Genomic DNA, 15,439 nt, shown 5'->3' with positions numbered 1-15,439 from the left:
ACTTTTTCTCATATGTCTAAGTTGTTTCCAACTGTGTCCCACTCACCATGAAAATTAATTGTTGCCTACCATGTTCTGTTTTAAGTAAGAAAAGTCATTCACCTTGCTGAACTAAACTTTATAACTTTAAAAACAAACAAAGAAACAAAAAAAAAAAAAAACCAACCATAATACACTTCTGATTACATATAGTTTATTTGCCTCAAGGAGAAGAGCCAAAGTTAGGAAATCAAAAGCAGCTTTCAAATATGCTGTGGCTCTCTGCCCCAGTATTTTCTCATAGCATTCCAGCAGAGTCCGACCTGGACACAGAATGGCATGGATTATATATGAGCAGACACTTTATCCCCCAAACTGCACAGTCATTGATTACCATTCAGCCAGCTGATACTGGGGAGAGTTGGTGTAACTACTTCGCAACACAGGAAAAGAGTAATGTAACAGTGTTGGATCCTCACCATTAGTTATTGAACAGCAGTCTTCTCCTGGCTTACCCAGATTATTGTCTCAACTGCTGAGCTAGACAGTAATTACAACTTCACTCCTGCATCTTTCAAAGTAGACTTCAGATAAATAAATATTATCAAACACTGGAAGCTGACAACAGTGAGAAAGGTGTTAGTCAGGCACCACTCTAGCAGCACAGTATCAAACTGTTCTATCGACCCCACTAATTTTGAAAGAGCTAATAACATCACTTTTCAGTTGTACTCAGAAACAGCTGAAAATACAATCCTTTCATCTGGTATTAATACCACGTGCTATTCCTCACATTCTGTTTCTACTTGAAAATCAGGGAGAAGGAAAAAAAAAAAAAAAAAAAAAAAAAAAAAACAGAAAAGAAAACCATTAAGTAGATATATATAAACTCAGAATTCATTCACCCAGTATGAAACAATTAGCAACTTCGGATAGCAAGAAGCCAGCACTTACTGAGAGCATAAAGGAGGAGTAGAGTTATCCAGCACCTGTACCATCAATGGCACTCGGCATTTGTGTCCTGCTCAGATTGCTGTTCCTCTGCTCACATCAGCCTTTCCCATCAGAACAGTAAGACACGCTGCCCTGCCACAACCCAGTGTGTAGGCACAGCATGAGACACAAGGCCCACAGCCCTCACCTCTGCCAGGCTGGACTGCAAGACACACAGGATCACTTTCCAAACAAGATAACGTGGTAAAACTGCGAGCAATACCAGGGCATTCCGCTCAGCGCCATGCTCTCCTGGTCTGGTTAAAACTCACAGCTCAACCCAACCCTTGTAAACCTTACTATGGTAATTTGCAAAGAACTCTGTGCTACTGCTGACTGTTGGCACACATTATATTAAACCTAATAATAAACCAGCTGCAATGCTCAAGTGTTGTTGGGTCTGAACCACAGTTTCTACTGCCCTGATTAGCTTGGAACTGCATTTGTTAGCTCAGTAGGAAATGCAGGAAATATCCCTACCACATCGCAGCAGAAGAACGGAGACACGAAGAAAAGCAATAACAATCGTAGGTTAAGACATTCCCTGTTCTATGTAAGGACATTTACAGCCAAGCTCCACTTACGGCTATGCTCCGGAGCGCCGTGGCAGCGACCCGACGCGACGCAGTTTGGTACCGAAGCGAGCTACGTGTTGCTATGTCATTTATCAGAAACATCCATCTCCTCACACACTGCAAGAAGTTCTCAGCGGGGAAGAAAGGGGGAAAACAGAGAAGGAAGGAAAGAGAGAACTTCTCGGAGATACGGCGAGCGCAGCCCGAGCGGTCCCGAGGAGCGGCACCGAAGCCCCGCAGGAACGCGCGAGCAGCGGCCCGGGGCCGCGTTACCTCGGAGTGCGCCCAGCCGGGAGCGGCGGGACTCCGCGGGCGGGGGTAAGGGCAGGGGCAGGGCCGGCCCGAGCAGAGGGCAATGCTGCTGTCGGCCGCGGGAGAAAGACGTCCGCTGCGCTCCGCGCTACCACGGCCCCCAGCGCCGCCGGCTGCGGCCCGCGGGCTGGGGGCGGCCCCGTGCGGGGCGGTCGCCGAGAGAGAGAGAGGGAAGGAGGGAGTAACGGAGGGAGGGAGCCGCCGCGCAGCCCGGCAGGGGTGGGGACGAAGGGGCTGAGCTGCGCCGCCCCTGCGCCTTTACCTCCGCTTCGCAGCCTCCGTCCACTCGTCCTCGCCGGCTAACGGAGCCGGGAGGGGAGACAGAAGAGGAGTGAGCGCCCACTTTTTCCCGGCCCGCGGCACCCGAAAGCGGGGCTACCGGCGCCGAGCTGCAGCCGTGCCTCTCGGCGGCGGCGAGACCAGCCCTTCCCGCACGGGATGCTCGGGTTACGGCAGGCGCAGCCTTAAAGCGGCCGAGCCGCCACCTGCCTCAGGGCTCCGCCAGGGGAGTGCGGCTCCCCCGACCCCGGAGCCCCCGGCGGACCGCGCCCGCGGGAGGCGGCGCCGACGGGCACCGCGGATCGGGGCGCGGCGGCGGCTGCGGTAGCGGCAGGGTGCGGGCACACCGCAGCGCCCGGAGCGGGGCCAGCAAGCACCGCCCCGCCGCGGTGGCGTTGCCGCGCCGAGCCAAAACCCGACGCGAACCGGAACGGCCGCACCGCTCGCCATCAGCTGCGGGGGACGGCCGCACCGCTGCCTCCCTCCCTGGGGCTTCCCGACAGCACCACGCCCGCCCCGCCGAGCGCACTCACCGCCTCTCTGCAGGCTGCGTCGCGCCGCGCTGGACTCTGGACCCCAAATTCTGCTACTAAATGCTCGGGGCTGAGAAAGGCTTACGTGTCGAGGGAGGAAAAAGGGCTGCTACGCAGAGCGTTTCCCCCTTCGATAGAATTCCAGTCACCGCGCCTTTCTCTGGCCCCGCCGCCGAATATATTTCATGGGAAAAATGCTCCTCGACTGCGCCGTACGTATGAAGGGTGCAGTACCCGTGATCCTGGGTTGTGCAGAGTGCAGGTACTGCTGATACTTGCTGGTTTTGAAATCAAATGCTCCGATTTTGCTTAAATTATTATTCACTTTGCATCTTTGAGCCGTTACATTGTATTTATTAAAAAATAGAAAATCAAAGCAAAATTGCATTAACAAAATTAAACACTGAAGATTGACGGACTTGGTTAACTTCTCCCAGGAAATGGTAAATCTTACCAAGCAGGAAACAAAATACTCAAAATTGTTTCCTTTTGAAACCTTCATCAAATGCATCCTAAAACACTCCAACTTCCCTTTTTTGAGCAAGGATGCCTGATCTTTAAGATAAAAAATGTATAAGTTCTCTCAACGAACATAACTTTAAAGGTATTCAGATGTAATTGCAACAGGATCAGCTGCCGTTGCCCAAGAAACCATCTATCCCAGCTGTGCTTATTAATTTCTCTTGCAAGATGTCTCTCATAGCAGGAATACAAAGGCTCAAAGACAGAACCGAAACTGACATTGCCTACTGGAAACCCGTAGGAGGTGGGCAGGGCACATCCCCAGCACCTGTACTTGTTTAAAGCTTAATCCATTGCTGAACAAATAAATCAACCGCCAGGTAAGAATTTGTGTAAAGATCCGGACTGCTGAGGCTTGACTTCAGCTGGACTTGTGTCCTACGGCTGACTGACTCTGGCAGCACTTTGGTAACAGAATTCCACATGACATACTCAGCTGAACAAAGCAGGAGATCTTAAGCCTGCTTGCAACCTTCTTCCAGCATCAAACAGATGGACAAACAAAGGCAGCAATAGCACATACACACAATTTCTTAATGAAATTGGGATTTAAAAAGCTCTCATATTTTACTCTATCAATTTATTCTTCATATAGTGGAACATTTCAACCTGCCCTCTATTACGTATATCTGGGGTTTCTGATGAAACAAAATAAACAATAAAGCCTAAGAACAGCATGGTGGGATCTTAAACCACTTTCATAATGGCAAACTAGAAAAGCCCGAAGAGAATTTTCTTCAAAAATTCACTTTCCAATGAGCAGGCCTCAATTTTTGCTTAGCCCTGTATCACCAAATTTAAAATTTATTTGTACATACCCTATATGTGCTTCTTTGTACATATTTTGTACATACTTTGTACATACCTTCCCCTTCCTAAGCAAAGTGACTGCAATAACCGTTTTCCATTCAAATGAGCAGCAGGACTCTGGGGTGACCAAAAATCTGTGGCACCAGCAAAGGCAGCAGTGGCTGTTCTCAAGCCCACAGGGACACAGGGAGAGGCAGGTCTGGCAAAGACTCTCTGCTTACAGCTCACAACCAGAAGCTCTGACCAACAAGATCTAGTATATTTTTCAGCCTTGTCTTAAGGTGTTCTTTCTCCCAGCTGCCTGAGGTCATGATTGCTTTAGCAGAGCACAACAATTAAAGGAGGTAATTGTTTAATATGCCAGCTTGTGACCTGGAGGCTATTCCATCAAAGTGTGGTAGTACTAGCAGCAGGATAAAGCAGGCAGATGAGCATGGTAGTGTCTTGATCTGAACAGATAACTCTGCCAGACCACCTATCAGAGTTTTAAACCTCAAAATAACTCATCACCTACAGAGTTAGGAAGCATCTACAAGACAAGCCAGACACTCCCCAGACCTCTACATCAGGCCTGTGTAGTACACATCTTACCAAATAATTCCTTTGGCCCAGCACACTGTGTGGGTGAAACTTGTCTGACCTGCCTCGCTGCTTGCACCTTGGCCCGCAATGAGCACTGTCAAACACCAGAACCAATGCTGTCTCTCAACAGCCACATGTGCTTTGTTGAGCAAAGCTGACTGGAAAGCTGACAGATGATGATGCACTGAGAATTCCTGGCTGGCAACTGCTCTCCCTGTGGGATCTCTCATCCTTCTGACAAAAAGGATTTACAGATAAAAGAGAACCAGCTAAGGAGGTACAAAAGCATTGCAGCAGAAGGAAAAGCTGTATGCATGTTTAAATATGGCTACTGTGTGCTCAGGCTAACTTACTTTGGTTATTTGTTCTCTTTATCAGCTAGAAATATCCTGCAGGAATATTCTGAGCATTGCCTATACATTTGGAATTGGATGTTACTGCATACCTTCAGCAGCTTCAACTTGGATGTCCTACGTCCAAGCAAACCCCAAGAAGTATTCTGTGCAAACATACTATGCCAGTATTGCATGGGCAAGGAAACTCCAACAAAATCAAGAGAGTAACTTTACACTCTCATAAAGTGTTGCATGAATCACAGAATATCCTGAGTTGGAAGGATCAGAGTCCAATTCCTGCCTCCAGACAGGACGCAAACCCTATGTCTGAGAGTGCTGGCCAAAAGCTTCCTGAACTCATGCAGGTTTGGAGACATGCCCACTGTCCTCAGGTGCAGACCCTGTTCCTAACACCCACTTGCCCCTCCACAGCACAGCTCCATGTTATTCCCTTGGGCCCTGTCACAGACAGCAGAACTCAGCACTGCCCCTCTGCTCCCTCTGTGCAGCCACCACGAAGCCTCCCTCAGCCACTGCTGTGGGCTGAGCAAACGCAGGGATCTCAGCTGCTCCACACATGCCTTGACCTCCAGACCCTTCAACATCTTTGTAGTCCTTCTCTCGATGCTCTCTAATAGCATTTTATCCTTCTTACATTCTGGCATCAAAACCTGCACACAGTGCTTACAGAGGTGAGGTTGCACAGCACAGAGCAAAACAAGACAGTCCCTCCCCCCCGTTACCCCCCCCCCTTGCTCAGTGGCAGCGTTGGTCCTGATGTACACCAGGGCACAACTGTCCCTGTTGGCTGCCAGCACATATTGTTGACTGATATTCAATGTGCCATCAGCCAGAAACCCCAGACCTCTTTCTATGGAGCTGTTCTCCAGCCTCTCATCCCCCAGTCTGTACACATATCCAGGACTGCCTTGTCCCAGGCACAGAATCTGGTACTTGCTCTTGTTAAACTTCATGCAGCTCCCTAATTTGCCAAGATCTGTCTGCAAGGCTTCTCTATCCTTGAGGGATTCAACGGCTCCTCCCAATCTAGTGTTATCCACAAATTTACTTAGTACACCTTCCTGTCCAGCATCCAAGTCACTGATGAACTCGCAGCACAACTACTCACAGCACTTGCACCAGGAGGCCCGCAGCTGCATATAGTGCACCTGTTATTTGCATTGGAAATACACTACCCAAAGGGTGGGATAAACAGTAACCATAGTAGTGCCATAGCCAACTGGCTGCTATACATCTTACACGCAGTTTTATCACTCCCTTTGCGGTTGCCCCAATAATGGTAACTGTCAAGAGGTTTCCCAATAACAAACTAAACTTCTGGAGCCAAGCTTCAGCTAGGAAAGGAAGTAAGGGCAACAGAGTTGCTAAACAGAGGTGTAGCATAGAGATAAAGGAACAGGGGACAAGAAAAATAAATCGTTTTCCATCTTCATGAAAGAGCAAATACGCTGAAAGAGCATTGGAAAAGCAGGGAAGACATGGAGGTACTGCAGTAACATTTGTACGTAACAGCATTCTGTTAGTTTCAGTTGAATCCTCTTATTTACGCTACCTAAGAGAAAAAAAATGGACTCTTCTTTCATCCATGCAACAAAACCTCTTGGTTACACTGATGATCTTAAGCTTCATGTCAACTAGCTAAAAAATTCAACAAATGAAGAACAAATCTGGCTGAAGTGGAGTGGATCTGCTAAGATGGGGTGTCAAAGGAAAGTAGCAGCTCATCTTCAGCCAAGTTTTACGCACCTGTTCCTTATCCTTCTCCTGTAACTGACAAACAGAGTGACACTCCAGGTATGGCAGAAATGTGTTGTCAGATGATGGCTTGTACTTCCTACTAAAATCTGAGAGGTGACAATGAACAGAAAACCCCACGGCACCTTTCTAAGTATGCCTGTTATTTCAAAACTGTGTTGTCTCAGAGCTGAGCTTGCCTCTGCAGAGTATGAAATTTTTATCACAGCCACCATACTGAAAAGTGAGGCATATGTGAGAAAGCACAATACTTCCAGAGCAGCTGAAAACTATTTTGGTTCTGGCTTTTTTTGAACTTAGGACATAACTAACCTTTCCATCTGAATTAAGAGTAGAATCTTAACGTTTAAAGCACAACCTGATCAGTTTATGAAATAAGTTATATAATGTGGTGCTGTAGCAGCAATGGATTGAATTCAGTAATCTAAGAAGAGCTTAAATTTATTTTCATCTTAGGAAATCTACCTGTCAGCAGCAGGAGATATTCCCAGAGAATCAATTATACATGTAAGCAAAAACATTGTGGAGATGAAGGAATGTATGAAAGAGCAAGCAAAATTCTCCTTTCACAATGTTGTGAATCAAGAGCAACTGCACTGAAGCCAACAGTTAGACTGGTGTGAGTGAGAAAAGAGCCAACTCCATTGTACGAAAATTGTTCAGGCCACCCCTGGAGCGTAATCACAGTAACTGTAGGCAGCTAATGTTACAGCATTTAATATAGACAACCCGTGGCTGAAAAGACACTGAAAAGAAAGGACCTAAATTTGGTGTTAGCTAAAATAGCTGAAAAATGGGAGGGAAATGGTGATTGCAAATCAGAAAAAAAGATGCCATTTAAAAAACACCACAACTCCTCCTACCCCACACCCCAAAAAAACAAAAAATTCATAGAGAAAACACACTGTTTCTGTATACTTCCCCCACATACGCTCTGCATGTTCCCAGTTAATAGTTATCGAGCTGCATTGCCTGAAAAAAAGTACAATATCTACTCTTTCCAAACAGCACGTTTTGTACATCGATGCATGCTGTGTTATACACACTCAGATTTGAGTACCATAGAATGTAAATCTTACCTTTCCAGCACAGGTCACTATATCATTTCTTGACACGTATTTGAGTAACAGTATATTAAACAATATCTTAGTTTTCCCCTGCACTAGTTTACTTCCTCTAAACACACTCTCCCTTTTCCATCTCAGATCAGTTAATTCAGCTCTCCTAGCTCCAGTCACCTCTCCATTTGAAACAGCATTTCTGACAGCAGTACTTACTCTCAGTGCTCAAACAAAGGCTTGTTCTGGAAAGCTGTCTGGTCGCTAACCTCGTCCTGTATCTCAGCCACCCTTCTTCAGTTTTTCTTCCAGTTTTTCTGTCTTCTCCATTTATCTCTGAACACACACTGCCTCCTTCATTTAGTTAATCTCACCTGCAGCATTACCCTCTCTACTGGCATTATTGTCCCAAGTATAACCATCCAGAAGCTACTGAGCCTGACCTGTAAAATGGCGTATGGTGAGTTTATCGTCCTGCAGTACAAATCGCTACGCTGACACACCGTGTCAGCCTTATGAAAAAACATCAAACTGCATTACACCAACTCTTTTTTTCCCTCTTTTCTTTCCTGCTTTATCCTCTGTTTTCTCTCCCCTTTTCCTTTTCTGTCACAGTATTTTCTTCTATCGCTATTGGCCTCACACTCCTCCATGCGTTTTCTTCCCCCGATGTGCCCAAAAGACACATCTGAGCAATGAAGTAATAAAGGCAGCACTGCAGCTTTGTCACTTATGCCCTTTAATAAACAATGCTGCACCTGGATGCACTCTTAGGATCAGCAAACTAAGGGTGCAGAAAGCATTCAATTCCCAAAGGCTTAACCTAGAGAGCTCTGAAATTAATGCTACTTCTTGGTTCCCTAATCCACGAGATGAAGCACACTGAAAGCAGCAGGAGGAAGCCTGAGATCATTCAAGACTATTTTCTTTGCATGCATATATTTCCTTCTGCATTGTGATAGCTGAGGCTCTTAGCAACAAGAGCACTGTGGAATGGGGTAGTGACTGGAATTTGGTGATGTCAGAACAGCAGAAAATGGGAGATGTATTTTGTAATGGCATGCGATTGAAAAGCATGAAATTGGAGCCAAGCAGCACTACAACCAAGCAAATTACTTCCCAGCCATTCAACATGCAAAGGGTCAGAAAGCAATGCCTCTTTAATAGGCAGGCTGTTAATTAAAATTAGCATAATTTAAGTAGAGAATAAAACCACGTTTTCACCTTAGGTATTCTACTGTACATGATAGCATCAGATATTCAGAAGCAGCACATCAGGTAATGAGGGAGAATGCACACTTGGGAGAGTATCACTCATCTGCATGCTAAAAGCAGCTTCTAAGCCTCTCGTAGATCAGCCTCAGCTTTGGCACATGCCATAGCAGCTGCCCTGCATCCAATGAGGCCTTTTTCAGAATGTACCATGGTGCAAAACGATTGGTTTATAATGTATCTGACATTAAAATATCTTTAATCTGAAAATGCTATGTAGTTTCTTCAGACAATACAGCTCCTCCCAAATATTTTGGTCAACTTTTAAGATTTTACAAAAGCATATCTACCATCTTCCCTGAGTTTTCCACCCTTTGCTAATCTGAGTCTTGAGGAAATGAAGGAAAATTTCTCAGCAGCACAAAGAAATAACAAAACCTCCTGCAGACATATTACTTATGCCTAAATGCTACTGAAATCCATTTTTAAAATCCTGAATAAATTTTTAAAAAAACAACAAAAAAACATTTTCTATATGGTTTGCTAATACCATATTGAAAAATATTTACAATTACTGTAAACTTTTCAGAAAACAACATGATATTTAAATTGATCTCTTACATACTAAAACTTTTAAATTTCTCTTTGGGTAGTAAATATTAATGGAGATAATATATTGCTTCTAAAGGAAGTATACTTTATGACCTAAATGTACCTGTTTCAAAGCTCCAGAATGTACTATTCTTTATTTTTTGCTGATAATATTTTTTTTGCAAAAATCCTGCTTGTGGAATTGTTAATGCTGTAATTTTATAGAATCATAGAATCACAGAATGGCCTGGGTTGAAAAGGACCACAATGATCATTTATTTAAAACAAATTTGTATTGGCACTCTTACCAATTATGAGCTTCTTACCTAGAGTTTAATTCTTAGTTTCCATTGCTACCAGCAGGTTTATAGATTTTCCTTCTGTCTACAGCCTGGATCTGCACATTATTTCAAACAAGTCCCTGTGCAGTTCTGGTCACGTGAAGGAGCTCGTGCTCTGTAACTCACCAGTCTCTCATCTAAACAGCAGCCCTGGTAAGAAAGATATAAAAAGAGAAGAAACATTGGATTTACATCATTTCATGCTGAAACACAGAACTAAAGCTTTCCTTTCAGACCCAGAGGGGAAAGTTTTTAGGCCTCCGTTTCCACTGATGCTATTCAAACACCATAAACATCTTTACAGACAAGCAGCACTCTGGTCAACTTACTCAGATATCTACAAATATTAGGAAAGAAACTGAATATAAAATACATAGATAATAAATAATGAGTTAAGAAAACAGGAAAAATAATCTAATTGTCTATGTAATATGTGTAAGTAAAGCTAAGGTGGAAGTGTGGACATAAAACATACTATGTATACATTGTAAGTGAGTTCAAAAAGTCTCTGTGAATTGCAACAAATACACCATAATGTAATTGTATACAATGCCATTTTTCTGGAAATTTAATATTCACCAATGACAACACCACTCTTTCTGTCCAGCATTGTACATTTATTCTTGTTTTACTGCTCATATACACACTTTGCTACAATGGTACTACTGGATTTCATAAATTTCAGCTAAATTTCGGCACTTGTTCACTTGATTTGTGGAGTTACAGGTGTTACACATCTGGAGCTCCTCTGGCAATGTCTTCTTTCTTCTTTCCACATAAAAACTGTGTGGAAACTATGCCCAGCAGAAACAAGAGCATCCCACTGACAGAAAGAGCCTTCACATCCCAGCTATCATGGGCAGCAGGACCTCGATGTTCCAGCCCCAAGGCCCACACACACACTGTGCCACACACAGGTCAGGGACGTTGTGGTCGCCCTGCACTCCACGTGCACACAGCAAGCGCTCGACTCACTGCACACAGCACTACATGTGCACCACGTTCAGAACTCAAAACATCTGATCATCACAAATGTAGGCCATCTGGGCACTAAACAAAACGCTTATTTGTCAAATTATCCTAAAGAAAATACAAGAAGCCAGGCAATACACTGCTCTTCGCATAATTAATCTTTGTTTAAAAAAAAAACACAAAAATTACATCTCCTTAAAACAGGGACATCTTACATTTGTACAGCACCTGTCCCAGTAATTCCTGCATACTGCTACAATAAAAAATAATCTGGAAGAGAACACATTCCCCATCCATGCTGTGGAAGTTGCAAGGATCATGGCTTCTGCTGATGCTGATCTTGACTACCAAAACAAACACATGGGGAAGGGAATTCCAGAGCCAGGAATTTCTCCGTGTCATTTTGAACAAATTGTTCTTCCCATGGACGGGACTTCTGAAAGGCAATTGCCATTTACCTGATGGTTTCTCAATTAGATGTAAAACAAACAAAAATATTTCAGTGCATGAACACACTCTTGGCATGGCTAACTCCTGTGTAAAAACTGCTAGCATCTCCAATCATACCAGTCCTCAGACACAAAGGTCCAGAAGAAAAGAAAACATATTTTGTCTTCAAAGTATTTTTAAAAATAATATGAAATCACGTGCAAGATCTCTATTTTGAAATTCTACTTTTTTAACTTGTCTTTAATCCAGCATTAATAAATCAGGAGCTACCATGACATCTCCTGAGTGCTTTCACAAGCATAAGTTTTACTTCTCTTCAGTCATACACTATTAGTCAGTCAGCAAAATACTTAACATAATTCCTTAGCTCTAAGCAACTGTCTCATTAACATTGTTTAATTCACAACAACAGGAACGGACCAACCCTCATGGCACATGCATTAAATTCAACAATAGTTGATGCAAATTGTGTACAATTTCCCAATTCATTTATTCGTTGAGAGAACAACATTATGCATCTGAAGTTGATGGGAAAAAAAAAAAAATTACCTGTTTTTAAATGGTGTATTGATTACATAATTGAAGACTTAAAATGTAGTGCAGAAGGCAAGTTATCTTGTTTTATTTGGATTGTTAACTATGAGAGCTTTTCATTAATAGTTTGTCTGGACTTCACATCTTACATGTTTGTAACAAAACAGAAAATAGCAAAAGAAGGAATGGCAGATTCCAAATTTTTAATATATTGTCTTACAACATCAATACACAGGCTTGTACAAACTAAAACACTGAGGTAACTTGACCAGTCTTTATAAACCTACAAAGAATTCAATTTCCATGGAGAGCTCATGAAGTCATTACACTAAATGGCCTCTAACAGGGTCTGGACCAATCCCCAGACCTCCAGCCATACCCGGCAGCATCCCCAAACAACAGTCAATAAATGACATTTTAAAATATAACTGTAAAGACACAAGAAAAAGGGGAGGGAGAGAAATGAGAACCAAATACAGCATAGAACAAAACCACAGCACATCGTCTCTTCCTTCTTTATATGACTTTTTTTTTTTTTTTTTTTTTTTTTTTTTTTTTTTTTTTTTTTTTTTTTCCCAGCTCCAGTATTTTTACTAATTCAATGCCAGATCTTCAGAAATTTTAACAGCTCAGAAATGTTCCCTCTTTCATCTCAGGAACTCATCCTTACTGTGGAGAGCATCACACTTCATATCTGCATAAGCAGGGGAAGAAGAGAGCATAAGAGGGTGAGAAACATTTTTCTAAAACCCGAACATGCTGAGAGCAGAGTACTGGAACCTACAAACAGACCTGAGATGCCAGCAGTGTCATCCAAGTACCAATTTCCAAGTACCTCTGAGAGGAGGAAGAATACGCTGATGCAAGCTGATGGATGAGGTCATGGATAAGGCTGTCTCCCTCTACCAGCAGCATTAGCAATGGCCAAATTTCTCCTGGCAGCAAGGATCCAAAGAAAGCAAAGCAAATGTGTGCCCCCACATTCTGCTCACAGATCCATCACTGGAACTCACCAGTTTTAATGAAGCAGGAAACGTGCAGGGAATCCTACAACCTCACCACCGAGTATGCTGTAAATTCCTTTTTACATTATGAGCAGACTTGAAGATTTATTTTCAGGAAGTTAGTATCAGACTCCATACTTATTTTTAGGAATATAAATATACACAAAGAAGCAAGGAGGAGTGGGGAGGGACTTATTTGTCCAGGCTGAGCAGCCAGAGGCACCCAGTGAACTCCAGGCTGCTCAGTACTTCTGAGCTGTGAAACAATAGCCTCTTTCTCCCAACTCTTTGAATAGATCAAAGAACACGAGTTTACATTATGTTGCAGGACCGCTCCCTAAGTGTACTACCCAGTAATCAGGGCAAGCTGCAGTATGCACTTTTGGTGCTGTATACCACTAATGCTCATGCTTCCTAAAACCACACTCAGAACACATTCACGCTGCTACCAAATGTGGGGTCATTGGAGCAATGCTGGCTCTCTGGTGTGCTGTCAGACCGGGCTGATGGGACATCTGGTAGCAGCACACCTCGTGCCTAGCACAGAAAAACATTTTCCCTACAAATTGCTACTTTGATTGCAAACTCATAGGTGGTACTTTGGCCCAAAGAGACTTCCATAAGCAGCCTCCTCCCTTCTCGCCCATTCCCACAGCCCACGTACAGAAACTTGTCACAGACAGAAAGGGAAATCTGAGTATTTCTCAAGAAATGTAAAATCTGCAGGCAGCTGCAGGGAAGGATACCTTCCTTATTTAGCTGTAAGCTAACAACCACTTTGTTGTCTGCCACCGATGGCAGCATTAGACACCAGAGCACACTACTGGAAATCAAAATGGAAAGAATGGCAAATGTGAATGGGAGAAAGAAGGCAATTGAATTCAGAGAATTAATCTCATTATTTGAGAGATTTTGTTCCAGCTTTTCAGGCAGTGGTATCAAGCACTGTTCAACTGTTTGCAAATGTTTTTTCTTTGTGTTTAAATAAATGGGAACCATCTTAAATATATATAAGAAACATTGTCATGCCAGGAAGCACAGTACTAACTGTAAAGTGAACATACAGATGTTATTGATCCCAAATACTAATCAGGACTTCTAAGATTGCATTACTATAATTGCAATGATAGCAGCTTTTTAAGTTTCTGACTCACAAAAAACCAAAAGTAAACTCAGTCCAAACAAAGTAGCTGAAAGTAACTGCAGCTAAAAGGGATGCATTTTGCAAGACTGACTCCGATACACCCTGATCTGCCATTACATGAGCACATCTCTCACTTGGACACTGACCAGCTGCCTGCTCCACCTTGTCCCCAGCTCCTGCACAGCACTCCAGTCTACAACCTTAACAATCCCTGCTCTTCCCAACAGCAGAATTTGTCACAACATCCATGATGCTGGTATTGTTCTAAAGTCTTCCAGACACAGCTCTACAGTTCTAGCATGAGAAAAGATTGATTAGGAACCCAGTCAGAAGTTCTTTCTCTAATCAGACAACATATTTAGATACATAACATGACTGAGGTTTAACATGATAAAGCGTTCCATAGGGCGATCTTTCCAGTGGCAAAGCCTGGCTGACAGGTTCCTGCCCTTTTCCTCACCCAACCTCAAACTGTTTTGGTAGTTTACCTCCAGTTGTGCTGCTGGAGATGTTCGTAGAGCCGCATTCTCGCTCAAAACACAGCAAAATGACTGCACTTAAGAAAACAAGTGCAAGAAGTATGTGTGGGGCATGTTCCCTGGGGCTGGCAGGAATCTCCTGAGCAAGCCTTCTAGTCTGAAAATTTTTGTTGTAATGTAATATCATTAAGCTCCAGGAATGCTGTATGAAGATTCTGTCCAGAGTCACTTCATCTACTTACCCTACCTGTAAGTTACTTTGCAGTAAAAAATCACAGATTGAACAACCTGAAAAAACCTCATCAAATGGACAAGGAATTTAGAAGATACTTATCTAAGAAGGCACCAAAAGCAAAATACCATCTGAACAACACAAGTACTTCATTTTCCTATTTAATTAATTTTATATTAATAATACTTCTTATGCCTACTTCTAGAACTTATCATTAGAAGGAGAAATGAAGCAATCAAAGTGCCAGTTAAGAAAGCATGAACACAAGGTGTACTTTAGTTGCTGGAAAAGAGTTTCTTGGAGACATGCACCAAATGTACCAGTAAGAATATTCCACAGAGAATATTCACACACAAAAAGGACAGCAGCATTTTTTTTCTTTATACAGTAGTAAATAGGAAAAAAAAATGCAATACCATTTTTTTTAAATCTATTTTTTCCTACCTGTGAGTTTCAAAGTTTTCTTTTGGATAACATCAATCAGTTACATAGAATGAATGTGGATAATTTCTCCTTCAGTAACAAAGTTCAAAGGTACTTTCTGCATATGCAGCAGAAGTACTGGAAAGAGCCTTTGCAATTACTGCACTGACATCACTTTCTGACATATTATTTCAGGGCGACTGTACTGCTTCTCTCACACAAATAGGTTCTGCATTCAGTGGCAGCATTTTTCATTTTACAACCTTGAAAAAAACTGTTGTCTGTCACTAACTGTGGTCTTCC

At 43.0% G+C, this 15,439-nt stretch overlaps 1 protein-coding gene across 8 annotated transcripts in view; it reads right to left on the bottom strand.

Annotated features, from left to right (window-relative positions):
- Nucleotides 1-15,439, bottom strand: part of TLCD4 (TLC domain containing 4) — a 42,153-nt gene that overhangs the window by 24,385 nt on the left and 2,329 nt on the right. Inside the window, exons 1-2 of one of the 8 annotated variants that reach the window (XM_052666473.1) lie at nt 1,821-1,986; nt 1,557-1,664 (exon numbers count right to left, since the gene is read on the bottom strand). The gene's annotated coding sequence lies outside the window, so the exon portion shown is untranslated. The other 7 variants (XM_052666468.1, XM_052666475.1, XM_052666470.1 and 4 more) reach the window with 7 other exon arrangements.

The sequence above is a fragment of the Tympanuchus pallidicinctus genome, unplaced genomic scaffold, assembly GCF_026119805.1.
Source record: "Tympanuchus pallidicinctus isolate F22 unplaced genomic scaffold, pur_lepc_1.0 scaffold7, whole genome shotgun sequence".
Taxonomy (NCBI): Eukaryota; Metazoa; Chordata; class Aves; order Galliformes; family Phasianidae; genus Tympanuchus; species Tympanuchus pallidicinctus.
The sequence above is the reverse complement of the archived record's forward strand: the minus strand, read 5'-3'. Positions and strand labels throughout refer to the sequence as shown.